We start from the raw sequence: 22,851 nt of genomic DNA on the forward strand, positions 1-22,851 counted from the left end.
CCAAGTACTAATCAGGTTCAACCTTGCTTTAGCTTCTGAGCTCAGAAATTAACAGGTGCCTTCATGGTGGCATGGCCCTAGATGATGGCAGCCCCGACCAGGCACCCCAATACCCTGTGCTGTGGGGCCCTGCCATGCCAGCCTCACCAGCCCCTGTCAGAGCCCTGGGGTGCCCAGCATCTGTGGACAAACCGCTCCTGACACATCCTTCAGCCCTGTGGAGGCCCAGCCATCAGGCTGTGACTTGGAGTTCCCAAGAGATGGTTATCACTCAGGGTATGTGGCCAGTGGCAATAGGGCCTGACCCTCTGGAAGTGAGTGGAGAAAAGCCCAGTGCTCTAATTCAATGCTGTCCTGGCACCAACTGAGTGTCTCTCGCTGACATCTTCACTGCTTCATCCAGATATTGCACGTACCACTCGTGTTCCAGGTGGGATTCTAGGGGCAGCCTTCACAGGGCTGCAGCCTTTCAGTGACCAATCCCAAGTGCCGATGCCTCTGCCTCTGGGCCCTCACACAGGTAGTACCGCTGTCAATGCTTAGGGATAAAAACAGCAGATCTAAGACACTGAAGACTTGTCCTAGGTCTGGCAAACAGCTCAGAACTGATGGCTGGTGGCCTTAATGCTGTGACCTAAGACCACACCACCTGCCAGCAGACATGTCAATCTCCAGATAATCAGGATCGGATTGATTAAGTACAAAGAGGGACAAGTGTGTCATGTTGGGAGGAGGGAGGTGGAAACAGCACCCCTCTGCCTTTGTTTCCCTACTTCCAGCTGCCCAGGGGCCCAGCCACCTCCTCAATATCCTATGTTCATGTAGTGTTCTGTTTTGACTCAGACAACATGAAGTGTTCCTGCCCCTCAAGTAGTAATTTTCTCAGTTTTGAGGGGTACAGTCATGAAATGTCTTCCAGTGTAAAAATAAAGAAAAGATAAAACTCACCCAGACCACTGGAGTCCCTTATGAGGTGAGGGTGATATAATATCCCTTGAACTTCTGTTCTGGAAAGAGGGAGGGAGGAGGAAGAAAAAGCTAATCTTCAGTGAATGTAACCTTCTCATGGACTCTGTGTAGTCATTTTATCTGTACAGCTATTCAGTCATCATAACATTTACTCAAGGTCTTTTCTCTTTCTGGCCTGATGTTCTCATGGAGCTCACAGGCTGAAGAGGTGCTCAAAGTGAGAGAGTCAATTCCTAAGCAGGTTGATAAGAAGTCTGGGGGAAGCCAAGGAGAGAGGGTCTGGAGTTCTCAAGGAGGAGGAAAGGACAAACATCTTTTTTTCTCTACATTCCTTAGTCTTAGTCACTTAAAACATTTTTTTGTTTTGTTTTCTTTCTTTCTTTAGGCCCAGAACTGATGATTACACAACTCAGTTTAAACTCTGTGAAAGAAAGTGAATTTGCTCGGTCATGCCTGACTCTTTGCAACCCCATGGGCTGTAGCCTACCAGGCTCCTCTGTCCATGGGATTTTCCAGGCAAGAGTACTGGAGTGCATTGCCATTTCCTTCTCCAGGGGATCTTCCCAACCCAGGGATGCAGCCCAGGTCTCCCACATTGTAGGCAGATGCTTTACCATCTGAGCCACTTAAACTCTGTACTAAGGATCATATAAGAACAATGTATCCTGCTTGAGGACAGTTTCTCCTTTCTGAAAACCTTCTGACTAATCCTGACATCTTAGAATATATATTATGGGAATGGGTCTCGTAGGATCTTTCTGTTAAAATCTAATCCTGTTATCCTAAAATGCTAATTGTGGGAGTGGGTCTGGTAAAACTTTCACAAACTTGAGACATTCTTTTGATTTATTGTAGTAACTAATTTAAAAAGTATATACCTCCCTTGCTAACACTAGCAAGGGGGGCACTCTCCACCCCCTTCTGCTGTCCATGTCAGAAGCTTTCTATGACTTTTTTCCACTGTCTCAAAACTCTGCTACACAAACGCTCTTGAGTGATCAATCCTGGTCCTTGGTCCTGAAGCTAAATCATCTTCGGAGATCCTGAATCTGACATCGTTCACAGTAAGCTCAATTGAATCTATAACAATCTCTTAAAAGCCAAATATAATCTTAAAATAAGCTATGCTGTTGCTAAGTCACTTCAGTCGTGTCCAACTCTGTGCGACGCCATAGAAGGCAGCACACCAGGCTCCCCCATCCTTGGGATTCTCCAGGCAATAGCACTGGAGTGGGGTGCCATTGCCATCTCCAAAATAAGCTATATGCCCTATTAAAATAAAATTCAACTGAGTAAAATTTTAAAATCTTAGTGCCTTTATTTAAAGATTTATGAATCAGGCAGCATCCAATTTAGCAGTTAGAAACTCTGAGGAGTTGCACAAAATAAAAAACTTTTATAGGCATAAGGGATCAGAAACAAGGAAGTTGTACTGGGCAAAGAATCCAAGTGGTTACTGTGAGGTTACTTTCCATTAAAGGCTGGAAAGCTTTCTCAGGCAGATGACTTAACTAGTGATAATCAGAAGATTCCTGGCTGACTGGTTCAAGATTTCATTTCTGGAAGAGCCAAAACTGCATTTACGTCGTCTATTTTGCTAGCATGGTTCCTAACTAAGCAACTCCTCTGGGGCTGTTGTCTTGTTTTTAACAGTCCCCTGGGGGGCAGCAACAAGGCTTACCACTGCTGGTTCTTCCCAAATGCTGAGAGCGCATGTGCTCTGTGCCAGGCCTGTGCTGGGGGCAGGGACCCAGCCACGACACCTCACAGTCCTTGACATTCAAGAGGAGAGTAAGACAGAAAACCACCACACTTTAAAAAGAAAGGATTCTGCTGCTCCCACAGAGCTGACACTGTGGAGCGAGACAAGGAATAAACAGAACAGCTTGTAGAAGAGTCAGCTCCATGGAGTGAAGGGCGGGACACGGCATAGCAGGAAGAGAGGAGCTGGGGCGGTGGGAGGGTGGGGAGGAAAGGAGTCCCGGGACAGAGGACGGATGGGTGATGAGCCCCAGCGGGTGCAGACAGGGCCAGCCCTGGTGCCGTGAAGGACCAAGGTGGTAAGGGCAGGAGACATGGGGGAGCTGTCACCACAGATGCACATGGGGATGTGTCTCTGAGGAGGTGACAATTAAAATGCGCTCCGAGCCACTGTCCCCTTCCCTTGTCACCCAGAGGCAGACACCAAGGATGGCCGCTAACATCACGTGCACCAGCCAGTCCTCAGCCTGCACACCCAGCTCACTGTTCCCCCTGAAGAGTCACAGTAAAGGTCCCTGTACCTAATTCCCTTCCCTCAATCTGCGGACAAGTCCGGTCCTTTCCCGTGTGGCCCAATGGTGTGGCCTGTCCCTCCTCTTGGGAACTGTAAGTCATCAACTCTCTTTTCGAGGACAGTTATCTCCTGATCTGTTTGCCTTATTATGCCTGCAATTTCCTACTAATACACTATATTTTAAATTAGCCAAGAATGACAGTACACTCTAGACACAGAGTGTCTTAACTGAGCACACTCAATTAAGTGTGGACAAATGGAGAATGATCTAGGACACTTCCCACGATGTCCTCAATCAGTTTAATGTTTGATTGTGTGTTAAGCGGTGTTTTGTGTTTTCCTGCCTGGTTAGTTTCCTCTGGGTCAGCTGTGCTTTCTTTCACCAACTCTTTCTCCCGGCAAAATTACTTCCAAGCACAACTGAAATTCAGAATATGTTCAAATTGTTCCCTACAGGGAAAGCATCTTAGAGCAAAACTTACTGCAGCACTGATAAGGCGTCATGTCTTTCTCCAAGTTGGCTAAGAACGAGCAGAGTAGGACTTGTGTGGTTAGTCCCTCTGTTGTGTCCAGCTCCTTGTGGCCCGTCCTTTGAGAGGAGCCTGGCAGGCTACAGACCCTGGAGTCCCAAAGACTTGGACACGACTGAGCCACTATATATTCTTCCGGATTCTTTCTGGTTACAGGTCGTCACAAGATACTGAGTACAGCTCCCTCACTACACAGCAGCTCCTTATGTCACCTGGTGTACATACAGCAGTGTGTGCGTACTGACCCCAAACTCCTAACTCACCTCTCCCCACACCCCCGTGTCCTCTTAGGTAACCATAAGCGTGTTTTCTATGTCTGTGACTCTACCTCTGCTTTGTAAATAAGTTCATCTGTATCATTCTTCAATATTCCACATATGTGATGTCATACGATGCTTGCCTCTTTCTGTCTGACTTCACTTAAAGTGAAATCACCATGTTCATCCATGTTGCTGCAAATGGCATTATTTCATTTGATTTTATGACTGAGTAATTTTCCATTGTATATATATTCCACATCTTCTGGAGCAAGCACTTCTTAGACTGTACAGCTTGACTTCCTTTAAAGGAACAAAAATTGTGAGGAAACCTAAATTTTTTTAGAGATGGAGAATTTCTCTGCAATGATTCATATATCATTAATCAGCATTTAATGGATTAGGAGACCAAGAATAGTAGGTAAAATTGGTGTGTCGTTTTGTTTTATGTCACTTATGTCAAGTTCTCATGCTGCTGCTGCTGCTAAGTTGCTTCAACTCTGTGCGACCCCATAGATGGCAGCCCACCAGGCTTCTCCATCCATGGGATTCTCCAGGCAGTAACACTGGAGAGGGTTGCCATTTCCTTCTCCAGTGCACACAAGTGAAAAGTGAAAGTGAAGTCACTCAGTTGTGTCCGACTCCTATCAGGGTTAAATTATGTTCACAAAATACAGATTTCTTCTGTTCCTCTATTCTTGATTCTCTAAAATTATGTGGTGCTTTTGTAGTCAGTTGTTCTTTGCTTGCATAGCCTTCACATGATTTTCAGAAGTAATTCTTGAAAAAAATTTTATTTTATAGCCTTCCTTGCTTATTTTTCTTTTGTTACAGCTGCTTTAAATATTAGTCTTGAGAATTCATATTTTTCCAGAAAGTAGTCAATTTCTTGAATATTCTCGTATATTTGCAGTGTATATAAAGGGGTTTATATTCATTTTTGTGGGTGGGTATGAGGTAATATGAAATATACTTCGGACCTCTTGTCTGACACAGGACCCCTAAGTGTCTTGAAGTTTCCTGGGTGATAGAAATGTCTTTTGGCTTGTTTTCTTTGCATGATTCCTGAAAGTGTTAATTTTGCTTTTTCCTGGTAGGAAATGATTACCTTCATAACAGACACGTTTGAGGATTATTGCTAAGGTTTGTTAGTAGAATTCTATGTGCCCTTTATTTTAAGGCTTGTGATTAGTTTCATCTCTCTCTCTCTCTCTTTTTTTTTTTAGTTTCAGCTCTAATATATGCATTTTCCATCTCAGTTGAATGCCCCATGTATTCAAGGAGGTTTCTTCACTCTGGCTGGTGAGGATTCTCCGCCTCACATGAATGTTGCACATTATTCAATGCATTCAGTTCAGTTCATTTCAGTTGCTCAGTCGTGTCCAACTCTTTGCAACCCCATGAACCGAAGTGCACCAGGCTCCCTGAGTTCACCCAAACTCATGTTCATTGAATCGGTGATGCCATCCAACCATCTCATCCTCTGTCGTCCCCTTGTCTTCCTGCCCCCAATCCCTCCCAGCATCAGAGGCTTTTCCAATGAGTCAGCTCTTCACATCAAGTGGCCAAAGTATTGGAGTTTCAGCTTCAGCATCAGTCCTTCCAGTGAACACCCAGGACTGATCTCCTTTAGGATGGACTGGTTGGATCTCCTTGCTGTCCAAGGGACTCTCAAGAGTCTTCTCCAACTCCACAGTCCAAAAGCATCAATTATTCTCTGCTAAGTTTTCTTTATAGTCCAACTCTCACATCCATACATGACTACTGGAAAAACCATAGCTTTGACTAGACGGACTTTTGTTGGCAAAGTACTGTCTCTGCTTTTTAATATGCTGTCTTGTTTGGTCATAACTTTCCTTTCAAGGAGTAAGCATCTTTCAATTTCATGGATGCAATCACCATCTGCGGTGATTTGTGAGCCCCCAAAATAAAGTCAGCCACTGTTTCCACTGTTTCCCCATCTATTTGTTGAGCTATTTCAAATCCTAAAAGATGATTCTGTGAAAGTGCTGCACTCAATATGTCAGAAAATTTGGAAAACTAGCAGTGGCCACAGGAATGGAAAAGGTCAGTGTTCATTCCAATCCCAAAGAAAGGCAATGCCAAAGAATGCTCAAACGACCGCACAATTGCACTCATCTCACACGCTAGTAAAGTAATGCTCAAAATTCTCCAAGCCAGGCTTCAGCAATACGTGAACCATGAACTTCCTGATGTCCAAGGTGATTTTAGAAAAGGCAGAGGAACCAGAGATCAAATTGCCAACATCCACTGGATCATCAAAAAAGCAAGAGAGTTCCAGAAAAATATCTATTTCTGCTTTATTGACTATGCCAAAGCCTTTGACTGTGTGGATCACAACAAGCTGGGGAAAATTCTGAAAGAGATGGGAATACCAGACCACCTGACCTGCCGCTTGAGAAACCTGTAGGAAGCAACAGTTAGAACTGGACATGGAACAACAGACTGGTTCCAAATAGGAAAAGGAGTATGTCACCCTGCTTATTTAACTTATATGCGGAGTACATCATGAGAAACGCTGGGCTGGAAGAAGCACAAGCTGGGATCAAGATTGCCAGGAGAAATATTGATAACCTCGGATATGCAGATGACACCACTGTTATGGCAGAAAGTAAAGAGGAACTAAAGAGCCTCTTGATGAAAGTGAAAGAGAAGAGTGAAAAAGTTGGCTTAAAGCTCAACATTCAGAAAACTAAGATCATGGCATCTGATCCCACTCAATGCACAGCTCTCCAGTAATAATTCTTTCCTCAAAAGTTGTTCCTGCCCAGCCTTGGGAAATTTCACCTGCGTGTGATCAGATGACAGAGACTCAATGGGCTCATTAGGCACTTGTAATCATTCTTTCTGTCTGAGTAGCTCTCTTTTAGATGCCCTGCCCCACACATATCACCTTCTGCACCTCCCTGGCTCACTTGTGTTCTCAGATCAGGGCTTTGCTGGGCTGCATCTGGGTTCCCCTCCCTGTACCTGCAACATGGAAATTGCCTGAAGGCAGACAGCCAGGAGTTTTCAAATGGATTTGTGCATCCATCTTCACTCTAGGAACTTAGTCCTACATGGCCTGCTGTCCAGGATCTGAAAACAGTTGTTCCCAGTATTTTGTTCAGCTTTCTAATTACCAGTGCCAGGTGAGGAAGTTCAGATACTGTTCCTCTTAAAGCTGGGAGTGGAAGTCACATTTTATTTTTACAGACACTCTTTGAATCAGTAATTCTAAATCAGTTAACCATATATGTTTAAAAGTATCCTTTGCTTCATTTTCTCTGTTTTGCTCTTGCAAATGTAAAAACAAAACCAAATATCAAGAGACACATTAAAATAGGTTTTGTTTTCTGCTTTTCCTGGTTGAACTTTATGCCAACAAATCCTAGGTAAGAACTTAGGAAGCTGCAGTAAGTCAAGGCACCAGCAAGATCACAGGATCTGCAATCAACAGGGATATTAATGGTACCAGAGAGCCTTTTTTTTCTTTTTGCCATGCCATAGGAGGTGGATGAAGTAGTTGAGGGGCTAGAGGGATCCCAGGACCTTAATGACACCAGTGAGCCAACTAAAATACAGGAGGCTGAGGCCAGGTATAGCATGTTTGGCCAATGTGAGCTGAAATATATTTAATTCTGAATTTCCAGAACCATAACCTCAAACAAAATGTTCACCTTCTTCTGATATTCACATAGAAAGATTGCATAGAATTTTTTGCATAGAAATTCTACTTCCTTGTCCATCAGCAGATGAATGGATAAGAAAGCTGTGGTACATATACACAGTGGAGTATTACTCAGCCATTAAAAAGGATACATTTGAATCAGTTCTAATGAGGTGGATGAAACTGGAGCCTATTATACAGAGTGAAGTAAGCCAGAAGGAAAAACATAAATACAGTATACTAACGCATATATATGGAATTTAGAAAGATGGTAACAATAACCCAGTGTATGAGACAGCAAAAGAGACACTGATGTATAGAACAGTCTTATGGACTCTGTGGGAGAGGGAGAGGGTGGGAAGATTTGGGAGAATGACATTGAAACATGTAAAATATCATGTAAGAAATGAGTCGCCAGTCCAGGTTCGATGCACTATACTGGATGCTTGGGGCTAGTGCACTGGGACGACCCAGATGGATGGTATGGGGAGGGAGGAGGGAGGAGGGTTTAGGATGGGGAACACATGTATACCTGTGGCAGATTCATTTTTATATTTGGCAAAACTAATACAATTATGTAAAGTTTAAAAATAAAATTTAAAAAAAAAGAAGAAGAAAAAAAGAAACTGAAGAAACAAAAAGTTATGGCTTGGGAATACATGCTGCAAAAAATAAATAAAAGTAAATAAAATAAAATAAATAAAAGTAAAAAAAGAAAGAAAAAAAAAAAGAAATTCTACTTCCATGGAAGAAAGCCACTAGGAAGATTGCTTGGAGAATTTAAGAGATGTGTGGTTTTTAGGTGGAGAAAGAGGCAAGTGTGGTTCAGAAACGGAAAGGGGTCTGTGCAAACCCAGCAGGCTCTCTTTGGTGGAAGGCAGGCCGTGCACTCACTGCTCCTTCCCCCTTTTGCTGAGATCACTTTTATCATGTTTTAGGTAGCTCCAATGAAAACTTCAAGTACAGGGGCTTCCCTGGTGGTCCAGTGGTTAAGAATCTACCTTGCAGTGCAGGGGACACCGGTTCAAACTCTGGTCCCCAGAAGATCCCTCATGCCACAGAGAAATCAAGTCTGTACACCGCAAAGACTGAGCCCAGGCATCCTAGAGCCCAGCGCTCCACAGCAAGAGGAGCCACCAAAGCGGGAAGCCCAACCACCCAACTAGAGCACAGGCCCTGCTTGCTACAAGTGGAGAGAGCCTGCAGGCAGCAAAGAAGACCCAGGGCAGCCAAAAAGAAATAAAATTATGTGTAAACAAAAACCCCTTCAAGTACAGTGACTCTCAATGGCTCAAGTAACTCCTGCTCGATGTTCTCAGCACACCGGCGTATGGGGTCTACAGGACCCCCCTCGTCCCGTGAAGGCCCAGAGTCTCCATCGACCATTTGTCTCCACCACTGTGCTGTGCCGTCTCCCCATTCTCCTCTGCACAGAACTGCTTCTGATGGTGTCACTCTTTAGGCAGGGGAGTCATTCTTGTGAATCACCATCTAAGAATTAATATCATCTCACCTGCAATTTTATTTCTATATTCCTTAAAAGGAGTTCCTTAAAACCCCAACTGTATTCCTTAAAAGAGGGTTTTAACACAATCTTGATTTGAACACCTATGTTTTTATTTATCAACTTTCATGTCTCCTTCACTGTGTCCTGTGCTCTGGCTCAGCCTCTCTCTTGGCCTCTGCTCTTGGCCTCTCAGGAAACAGCGTACAGGGTGTGTTAGTTGCATCCGCCCTCCCTCTCACTGGCTCTTTTCCGTCCTCCCTCATCTCCGTGACATGTGTAACTCTGTGCACATCACTATCACCATGACACCCTCCCTCCCTCGGGAAGCCTGTTATCACCTTCCTGCTCCTTTCTCTGCTGCCCCATGTGTGTCCCTGCCCGACACTCACAGCAGCTTCACAGCAGGCGCTCTCCCTCACTCTTCTCTCCAGAGCTCCTGCTGGAATTTCTGGACACCACCTCCCAAGTATTTACCTCTGACTCTGACTTCTCCTTCCCTGGTGGGCCCTGTAGCATCTTCCCCTGAATGAAGACCACAGATAAAACCTAAATTCTCCTTCTTCCCCAGCTACCTTAGACTCCCCTGTGGATGTCTCCTTCTCATCCAGGCTCAGTGATTCAGTATCATCCATGAACCATTTTTCTATACTCAACCATCTATCTGGCCGTATTGATACCATCTCTAGGGGAGTGGGTGGAGCAATGATGGGCAATGTTGAGATGGCAGGTAGAGACCAGACCAGGCAATGAGGGCGTGAGAATGAAGGACAGTGCTAAGAAGAGGAGCAGATTATAGAGAAGTCACAAGGGCAGAAGAGGTTGGAGAATGTTTTTGAAAACAGATCAGGGAGAAATCTGGGAGAGGAGAGGTTGAGTCTTAAGGAAAGAGAAATGATCATTGCATAGCTCCTTGGTGGAGTGGGGGAGGGGGGGAAATCCAGCAACGTGCTAGTTTACCAGCAACATCCTATCAGATGCTATATTTCAGTTGGAAATACTTCAGGCTACAAATCCATTAGATTTATAGAAATTCCATATGCATTAGAAATTGATACAATTTCCTGCAATGGAATAAATTAGGCTAAGGTTATGCATTACATAGTTTTTTGTGATGTCAAGATGTCATTTTATATTAGTGTTTATTCCAATGTGGACCAGTAAAGCGTATTATAGTACATCATCTATTCACTGGACTGATTTGTGGAAAATAGTGTCCCAAGAGAGAATATTCCCCAAGATATTGTCAGCTGAATATAAGCAAGATACCATAAAACATTGTGCACAGTATGTGACCATGTATGGTTTTAAATGTGGTTGTGCTCAGTCACTCAGTCATGTCCCACACTTTTGACACTATGGACTGTAGCCCACCGGGCTCCTCTGCCCATGGCGATTCTCCAGGCAGGGATACTAGAGTGGGTTGCCATTTCCTGCTCCAGAGGATCTTCCAGACCAAAGGATTGAATCTGAGTCCCTTATGTCTCCTGCACAGGGAGGTGGGTTCTTTACCATTAGCACCACATGTGGAGTGAAGAAGAAATAGATATTCATAGTTGCTTGTGTATCCATAAAATGACATTCTGGGCCTTCTCTCTTGATCCAGGGGCTAAGACTCTGCACTCTCATTGTAGGGGCCTGAGTTCAATACCTTGTCAGGAAACTAGAACCCACAGGCCATAGCTAAGAGTTCCCATGGCAAAGGTCCCGCGGGCAGAGCCAAATAAATACTTAGAAAAAATAAATAAACCTCCAGAAGCTATTCCTGAGAAACAAAACACGTGGCTGACTGTGGAAGCAGCAGGGCCTTGACAAGAAGGGAGGCGGTAGGAAGAACAATGTAATATGAAGTATTTTATATTTCTAGGTTCTTGAATCTTGTACATGTATTATAAGTTTCTCAGAAATGCCAAGACATTATAAAAGAATTTAAACCTCTAAAGAATAAAACTCACAGCGTTATTTCTACAAACTGAATGAAAGTCAAGTTTGTTTTATCAGAAAGATTATCTGGCTTCTCTAAAACATCTTCTCAGGCTTTTCCCACGCTACCCACACAGTGGTCCATAGGGCACTGTCTGGATTCTTGTCATAACGGGAAGTGAATCTTTTACACTATCCTCGGTCCTTGATGTCCGGCAAATGAAGGACGACGTCATCACGTTCCTTGCAGCAGGGGCCCACTTAGGTAGCACCGACCTTTACTTCCCAATGGAGCAGTACATCTACAGAAGGAAAAGTGACGGCGTCTACACTAGGAATCCGAAGAGAACCTGGGAGAAGCTTCTGTAGGCAGCTCATGCCATCGTTGCCACTGAAAACCCAGCTGCTGTCCCTGCTGCGTCCTCCAGGAACCCTCGCCAGCGAGCTGAGCTGCAGTTTGCTGCCGCCACTCCTCTGGTCAGCCGCTTCGCTCCTGGAGCCTCCACTAACCAGACCCAGGCAGCTTCCAGGAGCCAAGACTCCTGGTGGTTACGAGGCCAGGGCTGACCGCCGGCCTCTCCCAGAGGCATGTATGTGAACTTCTTACCATCGGTCTGTGTGACACGGACTCTCCTCTGCACTCTGGAGACGACCCATTCCCGGCAACCAGGGAGCTGTCGGTGGGTCTGACTTGGCGGATGCTCACCCGGGAAGTTCTGCCCGTGCGCGGCACCGTTTCCTGTGAACACTCTTGGGAGGTCGTGCCTGATCTCTACATCTGCAGATTCTGAAGAGATTAAAAGGGAAGAGCAGGCGGCAGCTGAGCAAGCTCTGACCAAGGAGGACTTCACCGTGAATGGGTCACTTCAGCAGCTGAGTGCAACGCTACTGGATCTGAGGTGCTGGCCTAGTCCACAGGCGGGCAGCGAGCTGGCTGCCTACTCCGCAGATCCCCCTGAAGGCTGGCCTGCAGCGCCCACTGCTCAGGCCACTGGATGGGTAGGCACAGCACTGCGTGGGCTTCAGCTGTTCTTTCACAGGCTCTTTTCTTGGGTGGGGGCTGTGCTGGGTCCTTGCTGCTGCACAGGTTTGCTCTGGTTGCGGTGAGCAGGGAGCACTCTGGTTGTGGTGCCTGGCCTTCTTGTTGCAGCGGCTTCTCTTGTTATGGAGCGTGGGCCCCAGGGACCCCAGGCTTCAGTGGTGGCAGAGCGTGGGCTCAGGAGCTGTGGCCCCCAGGCTGTGGAGCACAGGCTTGATGGTTGTGGTTCACAGGCTTAGTTCCTCTGAAGGCACATGGTATCTTCCTGGACCAGGGATTGAACTCATGTCTCCTGCATTGGCAGGATTCTTTACCATGAGCCATTATGGAAACCCCACAAACTCTTAAAATGGAAATTGATTGACAGAAAATAAGCAGTTTCTAAATAAATAAATATATCTACTCATGAGGATGTTCTGTGACTTTTGCTGTTTTCCTTTCACATAAGAGGAAAATTTCCTAATTCATAATTCGTTATGTTCTTCCCTCAAACAACATTTGCAACTGCTAATTTTATTAGCTAAGCTTGATCCAAGTTTTAAAATACTTTTCTCCCACTTTTCCCTATGCACTGTACATTCATTATCAATTGAGATAATACTTTATCATTGTTCAGTCACTCAGTCATGTCCAACTCTTTCCGACCCCATGGACTGCAGCACACCAGGCTTCCCTGTCCTTCACCAACTCCCAGAGATTATATTTATATACTTCATATGGATAGGAGGATAATCAGTTGACTTCATACTTGAATTATTTCTCTGAATCTGACATATTAATATGCTAGTAAGATATAAAACACTTGATTGACTTCAGCATAATAAAAAATAACAGAATCAGGTGACCATATCTGAAGACTGATTATAAAAGCAGCAGCCATGTTGATGAGGAGCAGTGACACACGGGGGGACATTTTATGCGGTGAGAGAGGGGCGCTGGCCTCAGGGATTTAAAGGGCTGCTTGAAAACAGACAAACTCGGCTCAGTGGATGGACCTCCTGGGAATCACTTCCCAGGGACACACAGGACAGAGTCCTGAGCATCCTGAGTGCCCACAAGGTGGTCTGAAGCGGTGGCCAGGGCACCCCTCTGTGTATCAGTGGAGATGGTAGCTGTATTGTGTGTCTGTACGAGTCTGTATAAGGTGACCCTGCATGCAGAAAAGCAAATTTGACGAAATGGCAGAAGGCCTCAGCTCTAATATTAAGCTCTAATATTAAGATCTTGTCTTAAATCAATTTCTTTCTCCTCTCAGCTTCTCCATCTGAAAGGAGTTACTCTTCATGAGACCCATTCTCTTTTAATTCCCTTCTTCAAAGCCTCAGATTTTGTAGCTTTTTTTCAGTAAGTATCTTTCCACGTTTATTCCTCAGACAAGACAAGCAAGAGTAAATGTTTATTATTGGACTTTAAAGATAAACAAATACTTTTAAAATCAGACTTTCCAAAAGTTCTAAATTTATTCATGTTCTCACTTTAGTATCTTCAATCCTAAGCCTATAATGAGCATTTTTACTTGATTCAGACACAGCTCTGGGGAGTGAATTGGTGGCGGGACTCCACAGACCCGTGGAATTCTGAACTCTTGACAGTTAGATCTCTTTTTACAGAAGTGTTAGCAGCCAATGGAGCAAGGCACATATAGTGCCAGATTATAGGGCTGACAGCGGGGAAAAGACAGTATATTGATGGTAGAAAAGATCTGCCTTCTGACAAGCAGGCGCCTCTCATGGTGAGGCAAACTGGAAGTGCCTGCAGACTCAGAGCCCCATGTGCTTGGAGAGTAATGCTTCAGCCACACCCGTTATCAGCGCAGCCTTCACAAAGGGGTCCTTCCTTGACCTGACTCGTGCTTCCTGTTTCTTTAACTCCCTGTGCTTCGGGGCTGCTCTGCTGAGTTGGACTCCCCTTTGCTTTTCCTAGATCTCCTTGGGGCCTTCTCACAAGGCCCGGCAGCAGGCAGGAAGCAGTGGCGCCATTGGGCAAGTCTGCTCCTGTAACTCCTCTGGCAGCCGTGAGGCTGGGACAGCGCGCTGAGCGTCCACTGTCCCTCTCATGGGACCAGAGGTCGGAATGGGGAAGAGAGAAGGGCTGCCTTTGCTTTCTTTCACTCCCTGGCCAGGAGCTCTTAACCTGAGGGATTTGGAGAGCCCAGGGAGCCTGTGCCCTCCCTGGTGATGCATAAAATGCATCTGTGCACAAGCTTTTGTTCAGATAAGAGTAAATGCCCTGGATTCACCCCTTCAGAATATTTTATCTTTGTTCCTAGTCTGTACAGACCCTGTGCTTTGAAGCACAACACCGCTGCAGTGATTTCATCACACTTCCACTGCTGCCGGTCCCTAGTAAACCCAGCTTTCAGAATCAAGAGAAGCTGGTAGCTGACAAGGCTTAAAAACATCCTTTGAAGTTCCTAGAATCAAGAGCACTTGACTGTGCTCTACTGGAACATTTTAAGGTATAGTAGTTTGCTTTTCGCTTGTGAGCAAGCTACGTCAAATTGTTTCCAAACAAGAAAACTGAACTAAAGTCTATGTGGACCAGGGTTACAGGACACAAACTACTTTAGGGCAGGTCCCGGGTCGACCTGAGATTCTGTCATTACCAGGAATCAAAGTAGTGAGGAGCATTTGTGACACAGACCCTAAAAGCGTTTTATTACTGGATAATTTGAGTTGGGATGGTTCTCTAGAGAAGAGAATGGCAACTCACTCCAGTATTCTTGCCTGGAGAATTCCATGGGCAGAGGAGCCTGGCGGGCTACAGTCTAAGGGATCGCAAAGAGTTGGACACGACTGAGTGACTTTCACTTTCTGTTTTCAGTTTGGATCTACGGAGAGGTAAAGTCTTTTCTGTGGATATTTGTAAATGCTTCCTACAGATCCAGTTATATGGCTTTGTGTTCTTCTGGAATTGCTCCCATGACATTGATCTGGACTTCATACACTTATGTACCAAATTACTCTGTTTTCTGTGCAATGGTGGTAAAACAGTTAAAAAGCAAGTAAACAAGCCAAAGCCCGTGAACTGTTCCAAACAGGCTGAAAGCGCCACCTACTGTCCAATCTGCAGAGGTGCCCGAGGAATGTAGTCTGAGCCTTATGGACTGAGAGCCACAGGAACTAGGATATTAAGGTAAGTTAGACTCACATCTAACTATACTTTCTACTTATATGCTATTTATAACGAGTATGTAGTTATATTTATGCTCTCTCCTGAGCATTCTCAATCTTTGGTTACAAAAAGTAAGATATTGAAAATCACTGAACTGTGGCAGATGTGAGAAACAGTATCGGGCTATCATATGCTTTCCACAGGTCCCGATTATCCCACACCAAAATGCCTTGAGAGTTCTGGAGCAAAAATGCTCGTTGCCACTTTTATTCCTAGGAACGACTGAGGCCCAGAGCTCCCTGAGTGGCCCCTCCTGAGGGGACTTGACTGTATTTATTTTACATGTTTAAGAGATGACAGAAAAAGAGAAAGCTCTAAAATGGCAAAAGCTTTCAGGTACACCAAAAGGGTGGTTTTTAATGTTGGTTTGAGTGTTTTGTTTTTAATGGAAGAATCCATTATAGAACAGGCCAAAATAAGTTTAGAGAATAAAGTGTACTTTTGCTACCTCTGAGAGCTACTAATTGAAATATGTATTTACTATGGGCCTGGCATCATTTCAGACTTGCCTTGGACAGGTGACTGACTTCCAGGCTGCCTTAAACCCAACAAGTGTTCAGGGAATGACCCAGTGACTGGAGGGGACAGCAGCGTGCAGCCAGCATTTCACTGTTTGTGCTGCTCGTGTGCTCTTTCTGTCTCTAGCCCTTCTAAGCTGGTTCTGTACAATCATATGTAGTGTTTATTTAAATGCAAACAATATACACTCTCGTTCAAGTTCCTCCTGAGTTAAAAGTACACCCAAAAAGAAACTGGATAATTTAGAGTAAAAGTAGAATTTCTCTTTCATCCTTATCAAAGTATCTGTGGTTCACTTGTATATATTCCTCCAGCTTTTTAGAAAACATTTTCAAATATATTTTATTTACATGCAGATAATATATGTTCATTTTTAGTTCAGTTAATCAAATAATGTGTGTTGTTTTACAACTTGCTTTTGTCATGTAACAGTATGACTTTGAGGTGTCACCATTTCCTGTTTGGGGGTTTTCCAGTGGTTTTCAATAGGAATATAAAAATCTTTCTTTAGAACAACATGATTCTGCTATAAGCAAACTAGGTTCATCTAGCATGCACATTCAGGGAAATTCAGAAATGGCTTTAGTTGCCCTGCACATCCCACCATCAGGAATGGAGGAAACTATGAGCAAGGAAAGTCTCAGCAATGAACACCAGGCACCCCGTTAACCCAGCGCTAAAGGAGGAGGGCCCGGCAAGGACAGCTCACGGGCTGGGGGAAAGTCTTGTGATGCCTGTGTCTCCAGCCTGGCCGGTAGCAGTGGAGACAATCCAGGAAAGAGAGATGGTAGGCGGAGAACAGTGGAGGGCAGGAAATGGGCCTCCTGGCGGCAAAGCACAAAGGTCTCAGCAGAGCCTGGGGAGGACGAGCGGGTCCTTGGAGAGCCGGCGGAGAGACACCCGGAGGAGGCTCCCTCCCACTCACCCCACCCCAGAAGCTGCCCACAGGCCGGGCAGGGTGCAGGGTCGCATCCGCTCCCCTCACTTCAGGCTGGTCTTGGGAACACACTTCTTGTTTCACTTGAGTGATTCAGTTATGCCTCCCTGTAATTTCAGGTTGGGTCTTCTCTGCCTGCCTTCCCCTCACTTTTCACTCTGGCCTCAGTCTTCATTTTTTCTGGCAAACAAAATGTGGTCAGCAGGCAGAGTTGACTGCATAAAAGGCAAAGATCTGCCTCTGAGGAGTAATATATACTCATATTGTCATGCTAGTTTATTTATATTTATTAATTTAATTTATTATAACATAATGCTACATAAATGTATGCACATATAATGTAAATAAACATTAAATGTTATGTACTATTATTATTTTAATATAATATTTATATATCAATGATATATGTTAATATTAATAATATATAGGCTGATTTAGTTAACGACACCCCTGGTGAGAAGACTAATGAAGACGAAAAAAGTCAGAAAAAGACAGAAATTTGAAGATCTTTGAGAAAACTTCATGCTCATGATGTAAATGGCGAGATGTGCATGAAGGTTCTTGGCCAGGGCTCCTCACAGGCTTCTCCAGGCCCCTTTTATGGTCAGCGGTGAGAGAGGGAGTGAGGATCCGGGCAAAGCCCTCAGGCCGAGGCCAGGCCGAGCCCCCCTCCAGTCTCCTTCCTTCTGTCACCATGCGTCACCTCCTCACTTACACTAGTGTAAACAAGTGTTATCACTTCTCCCACAGAATGAAGGGTGTGTGTTGCAGGAGAGCTGGAGCGAGCTCACTGGTGACACAAATCTTAAAACTATAGAGAGAGGGAGTTGGAGGGAGGGAGACTGATAAATAGACTTATGTGCCCTGGCTTTAGACTGTAGTGTGAATTTTATGATATTAAAACTGCTTAGCCTTTAGCTTGTATTCTTATCAGTGCCTGTATTAAACAATTGATCAGTCACCTAAATATCATAGACTCTAAATCATAAACTAGGATTTTAAAATACTGTAGTTTTCTGTGTTACCAAAATGCACTTTGAAGCCAATGTTCAGATCATCCATTGTCTTCTTTTGGTGAGTGTTTGGTCACATGTTGTTCTCTTTTAACTTTTACTTTGTATTTGGGGTGTAGCCCGTTAACAAACAGTGTTGTGACAGTTTCAAGTGAACACCAAGGGGAACAGTTCAGCCAAACACACACATGCGTCCTTTCTCCCCCACACTCCCCTCCCTTCGAGGCTGCTACATAGCATTGACATCCGTGTGCCAAACAGTGAGTCCTTGTTGATTCCGAACCAAAGCGGACATTTGTTGCATCATCAGAGACTCTGTCAGAATCTTTCCCAGAGGTTAGTGAGGAGTTTCCTGGAAAACACTCAGCCCACCCCCTGTTGCCAGAGGAAGAGTGTTTATATATGGGTGTTAGTTTTGGGAGAATTTGGTGAACCGGGCCAGCTCATACAGAGATGGAAACAGCTTGTCACCATAACACTGTCACCACTCTCCAGTAGGTTCAGCCTTCCCCGAATGCGCCCCGAGTCCTGACCACTGAGCAGGCCAAGCCCACTCTCAGCCCCCAGCACCTCCTCCCGCAGGGCCCAGCCCACAGGAGTCGGAGGGACTGACCACTCATCCCCTCCTCCCCCTACCCAATCCTCCCCCTACCCAGGGCCTGCCCGAACCAGCTCCCTGCTCTGGTTGAAGGAGGAAGAAGGCCCAGCAGCAGCCCCAGAAGAAGCACACAGGGGGCCCTCCATTCCCAGGAGTGCAGGCTCATTGTGCAGGGCTGAGGGGACACGGGGGTGGGAGGAGCCTCAGCGCTGGACACTGTGGGAGCTTGTCCACTGAACAGACTCAGGGACTGCCTGTTGGCCATGGGATCTGAGGAACAGGATAAATTTGGATGGACTGGGGCTAGCTGGGAGGGTTTGCCATGGTCTAAAGCACAGGCTGTGTCTCTCTGGGCTGAAAATGTTAACCACTGAGCACTAGCTCTCACCAAAAGAGGGTATTGGTTAGAGGTGTCCTGAGATGTAAGAGCTTCTTAGGGAGACAAGAGGAGATACTAGGAGGATGTGAAATGCCTTGTAGAGCCTGAACCACATGCCCAGCCTTCTGACCCCAGTTTTGGGAGGTAGCAGTTTCTTATGCATGTCCCTGGTGGTTCAGATGTTAAAGAATACACCTGTAATGTAGGAGACCTGGGTTTAATCTCTGAGTCGAGAAGATCCCCTGGAGAAGGAAATGACAACCCACTCCAGTATTCTTACCTGGAAAATCCCATGGACAAAGGAGCCTGGTGGGCTGCAGTCCATGGGGTCACAGGGACATGATTGAGAGACTAACACCCTTTCAGGTGAGGGCAGCTGGTTTGCTTGGGCCTGATCAGGGAGGGGCACAGGTGAGTGTTGCTTCTGATGAGTGAAAGAGGCTTTGGGCCTAGAAAAGGAAACAGCAGTCTCAGAGGCCATTGCTGAGTCATCTAACTTCGGGGAAAACAAAACCAAACTTTAGGTCCCGCCCTGATGCTCCAGGCTGGTTGCATCCACCTGGGACTTACCACCCCTTGTCCAGAGGATTGATCACCCCCTGCCCAACTACAAATGCCATCTCAACTAAAGAATACCCAAAACATCCCGCCTGACTAACGTTTCCCTTATCGCTTCCACAAACCTCCCTTTAAATATGAAGCCTCCCTGATCCCTCTCAGGCTCAGCCTGGTCACTAGGCCAACTGACGCCCCTCCTTGCCTGAAAAAAGGTCACCTACTTCTGTTGAGGTTGTCTCTCCTTCTCTGCCTCAGCCCAATCTATACCTTACAACAAGCACTGTCCGAGAGAAAAGGGCAAACAGGTGGCCCCAGGAAGTCAAGACACAAGCTGCTTAGTCAGCAAGACAGCCGTGAGGGGGTGGAGTGGGCACCCTGCGGGGCCTCTCCCGCTGTCCCCGGGTGCCCTGTAGTTCCAAGCTTTGGCCTGAAAGCGTCATAGAGAAGGACCCTTTGTATCCTACCTATTAGGAGTTAACCACTAAAGGAATGTTGCCTATAAGCTTGTACATAAAGTCCCATCTCTGGGAGCCCTGCATCCCAGGTAATGAGCACCAAACTAAAATAATAACTTTGTTTAACTAACAGGAAACTTCATGACCAGACTCACCTGTGAATCACGACAGGGAGGCAGACATTTACACATCCCCTCTGGAGCCTGATGAGAATGAGGAAATATTTGACTTTCCTCCCCCACCACCTGTGAGGATTAATATAAAGGAAGCCTGAATTCTAACTCAGGCAAGATGTGTCCTGGGACAAGTGTCCTGGGCTTCTGAATAAAGTAACTATTCCTTGCCCCAAGAACTCATCTCTCAATTTATTGGCCTGTCATGAGGTGAGCAGGACAAGATTGGACTCAGTTACAGAAGAGCTGACAGTCTTGCTCTTTTTGGGGAAGATTTCCATTTTCATTCATTTAGTCATTCATCGTGTATTTAAGTCCTGCTCAGAGCCAGGCCCTGCCGAACTCACCCTTGGAGCTCAGACTCACCGGGTCCACGACACCTTTCTTGATCCCATGCTCTGCCTGCACCATTTTCTGCCTTAAACAGGAGCCCTCAAGTCTTTAAGCACACTGCGGTGAGCTCTCCAGCTTGTGAGCCCTGTGAGGACCTCGAACAGATGCAGAACGGGGCTCAGAAAATGTGATGATGACCAATAATCAAATCAATGAGCTGGTCAAACACAAACCAGGCTTAGGTCACATTCACCAAAGGTCATCTTCTTCTCCCTCCTTCCAGAGACAGAGTTTCAGAGGGACCTTTACCAGGAGCCCAAGGATCTTCTCTGACACTAACCTCATCCAAAATGTTAATAGTCTGGGTGGATTTTATTTTCAATTTTATTTCTTTTTACACTTGAAGTCACTTCATGACTATTCCACTGAATACTGAGTAACTTAATGATCACTTCTGTTGTGTCTGGGCCAAGAAAACCCAATACGCGGGTAGGATACTGAGGAGGAGAAAGTCAGGGGAAAGCGGGGGACTGGGGGTGAAACAGCAGAGGCAGGAGGCCCCCACCCCCGTTCTCACTGCCCTTCCCATCCCCTTTGTACTTAACCAACCTGACTGTGATTACCGGGGTCCAGATGTCTCCTTGCTAGATGTTCTGTCCTTTAGAGCCAGCTATAGAGGTCACAGTACAAATCTAAGTTCTGGGGCCCCTGAGTGATCCAGGACCAGTCACCTGTGCCTTCAGAGGGTCAGTTTCTGACCCACAGTGATGCTCTCCCAGAGTCGGGCATGAGTTAGTGGCCAGCCCTGCTCACCGTGAGATGCTGCAGCTCTTGCTCTGCCCTGAAACCCCTCCCTGCAGCCTGGCTGTGTTCAGGGAACACCTGGACAAAACAGGCATGAGTGAGTAGGAGAGAGTGGGCACTTCAGGGGCAGAAGAGATACAGAGAAACTTGATTTCACTCTGGCCACTTCCAACTGGTCCCAGCCTAATGCCACTTGTTATACACCCTGAGTGGACATGACCTCCTGGGAGCTCAGAGGACTCTCCTGAGATCTGGGATGTGGAGCTCTGGAGGATGGGGCTGGGAAGCCCTCCACATGAGGCTGGGCTCTGGGGTTCTGAAGCTGGCCCGGGGAGTGGAGCTGGGCCTGGCAGGTTTGCAGTGTAGACTGTCGGGTGTCTGGTTGAAGCTGCTGACATCCGTGGTCACACCTCCCTCAGCCATCTGACCATTTCTGATCCCAGCAGTTGAGCAGGGCTGGTCTGGCAGGCATGCAACTGAGACAGGAGCTCAGTGTGGGCGGCTCCTCTGCCCACCTCTGCTCTCCTCTCTCCTGGTCTCTCTCCTTCTCCACCTCTGCGCCACCCCCATCCCCCCATGTAGTTCTCTTCTTAGGCTGCCATGGGGAGGCCCATGTGGAGTCTGGGTCGGGTGGGTGGTCCGGAGGGTCCCAAGAAGGGGTGTCGTGGCTGGGCTGGTTTCTCTATGCTTGCCAGTGGCTCAGGGTCCATGAGGCAAAGAGGCTCCCTGCACAAAGACGGTTCCTAGTGAAGTAGACTGAGCAACAATGGTAATTTTATATGCTGTGAGTTTTTCACAATTAAAAAGAAAAGAACTCGGGTGTGTGTGTGTGTGTATTATAATGGCCTAGAAAGGAAAATTCTCAAGTCAAACAGAGGAATGAATTGTGTGCTAAACATAGATGAGTCTCAAAGACAGCACCACGTGTAAGAAACCAGCATACGTGGCCACAGTTGTGCAAATCCATGTACTTTAGATATGCAGAATAGGCAAATCATTAGGGTCAAAGAGCACACAGACAATTGCCAAAAGCTGGGGGAAGGTGGAAGGGGAAGTGCCTGTTTAGTGGGTAGTGGCTTTCTCTGTGAGGAGATGAAGTGCTCTGATTTAGATAGCCATGATAGCAGCACAGCTTTGCACACAGATGATGAATCACTGAGCTGTACATTTTACACAGTAAATTTTATGATATGTGAATTAGATTCCAACTTAAAAATTGTGATTGATAGAGGATTTTTTTTTTTTTTTAAGAATTCACACAAGAAACACATCTTATCCTGAGTTTTGTTTGGTTCTTACCCTTCTAACGTCTGTAGGCAAACAAACATCTGGACAGGGATGAGGATTCAGGTTTCCTCCTTCAGGGACTGACTTCTCTGAGCTTCCCTTCATCACCAAACAACGAGGATCCTCAGCCTCCGCAGGAGCTGCTCTCCATGTTCCTACCACCCCCTCTCCTTCTCCTCCCCCTGCTCTGATGGGCTTCCTCCCTCCAGCTCTGCCTCCTGAGTTCAGTCTGGGCTCCTCTCACCAGTGCTCTTGCTGGGCTCCTGACCCCCCTCTGATTGCAGCCTCTCCGCCCTCCTGTTCGCTTTCTCCCTGTGATAACTGATATGCTTTAACTGCAGTTCTGAACATGTGCGTTCTCTACTCACAGCATCTGAGTGGCTCCCACTTCCCAGGAAGGATAGTGGCATCCCAGGCCAGGCTCTAAATGCCTTTTACCCTCTCTCCCCTGCCC

General features: G+C 46.1%; 1 pseudogene across 1 annotated transcript in view; it reads left to right on the plus strand.

Annotated features, from left to right (window-relative positions):
• LOC147377196 (small ribosomal subunit protein uS2 pseudogene) overlaps positions 1-12,579 on the plus strand; it is a 68,601-nt pseudogene extending 56,022 nt beyond the window's left edge. Inside the window, exon 3 of the transcript XR_015136123.1 lies at positions 11,073-12,579. The product of XR_015136123.1 is annotated as a small ribosomal subunit protein uS2 pseudogene (transcript). The remainder of the gene's footprint in view (positions 1-11,072) is intronic.
• The last annotated feature ends 10,272 nt before the right edge of the window (positions 12,580-22,851 follow it).

This window comes from Bos grunniens, chromosome 2, assembly GCF_055505025.1.
Source record: "Bos grunniens cultivar Pamir isolate PY7600 chromosome 2, Bosgru_T2T1.0, whole genome shotgun sequence".
NCBI classification, from domain to species: domain Eukaryota; kingdom Metazoa; phylum Chordata; class Mammalia; order Artiodactyla; family Bovidae; genus Bos; species Bos grunniens.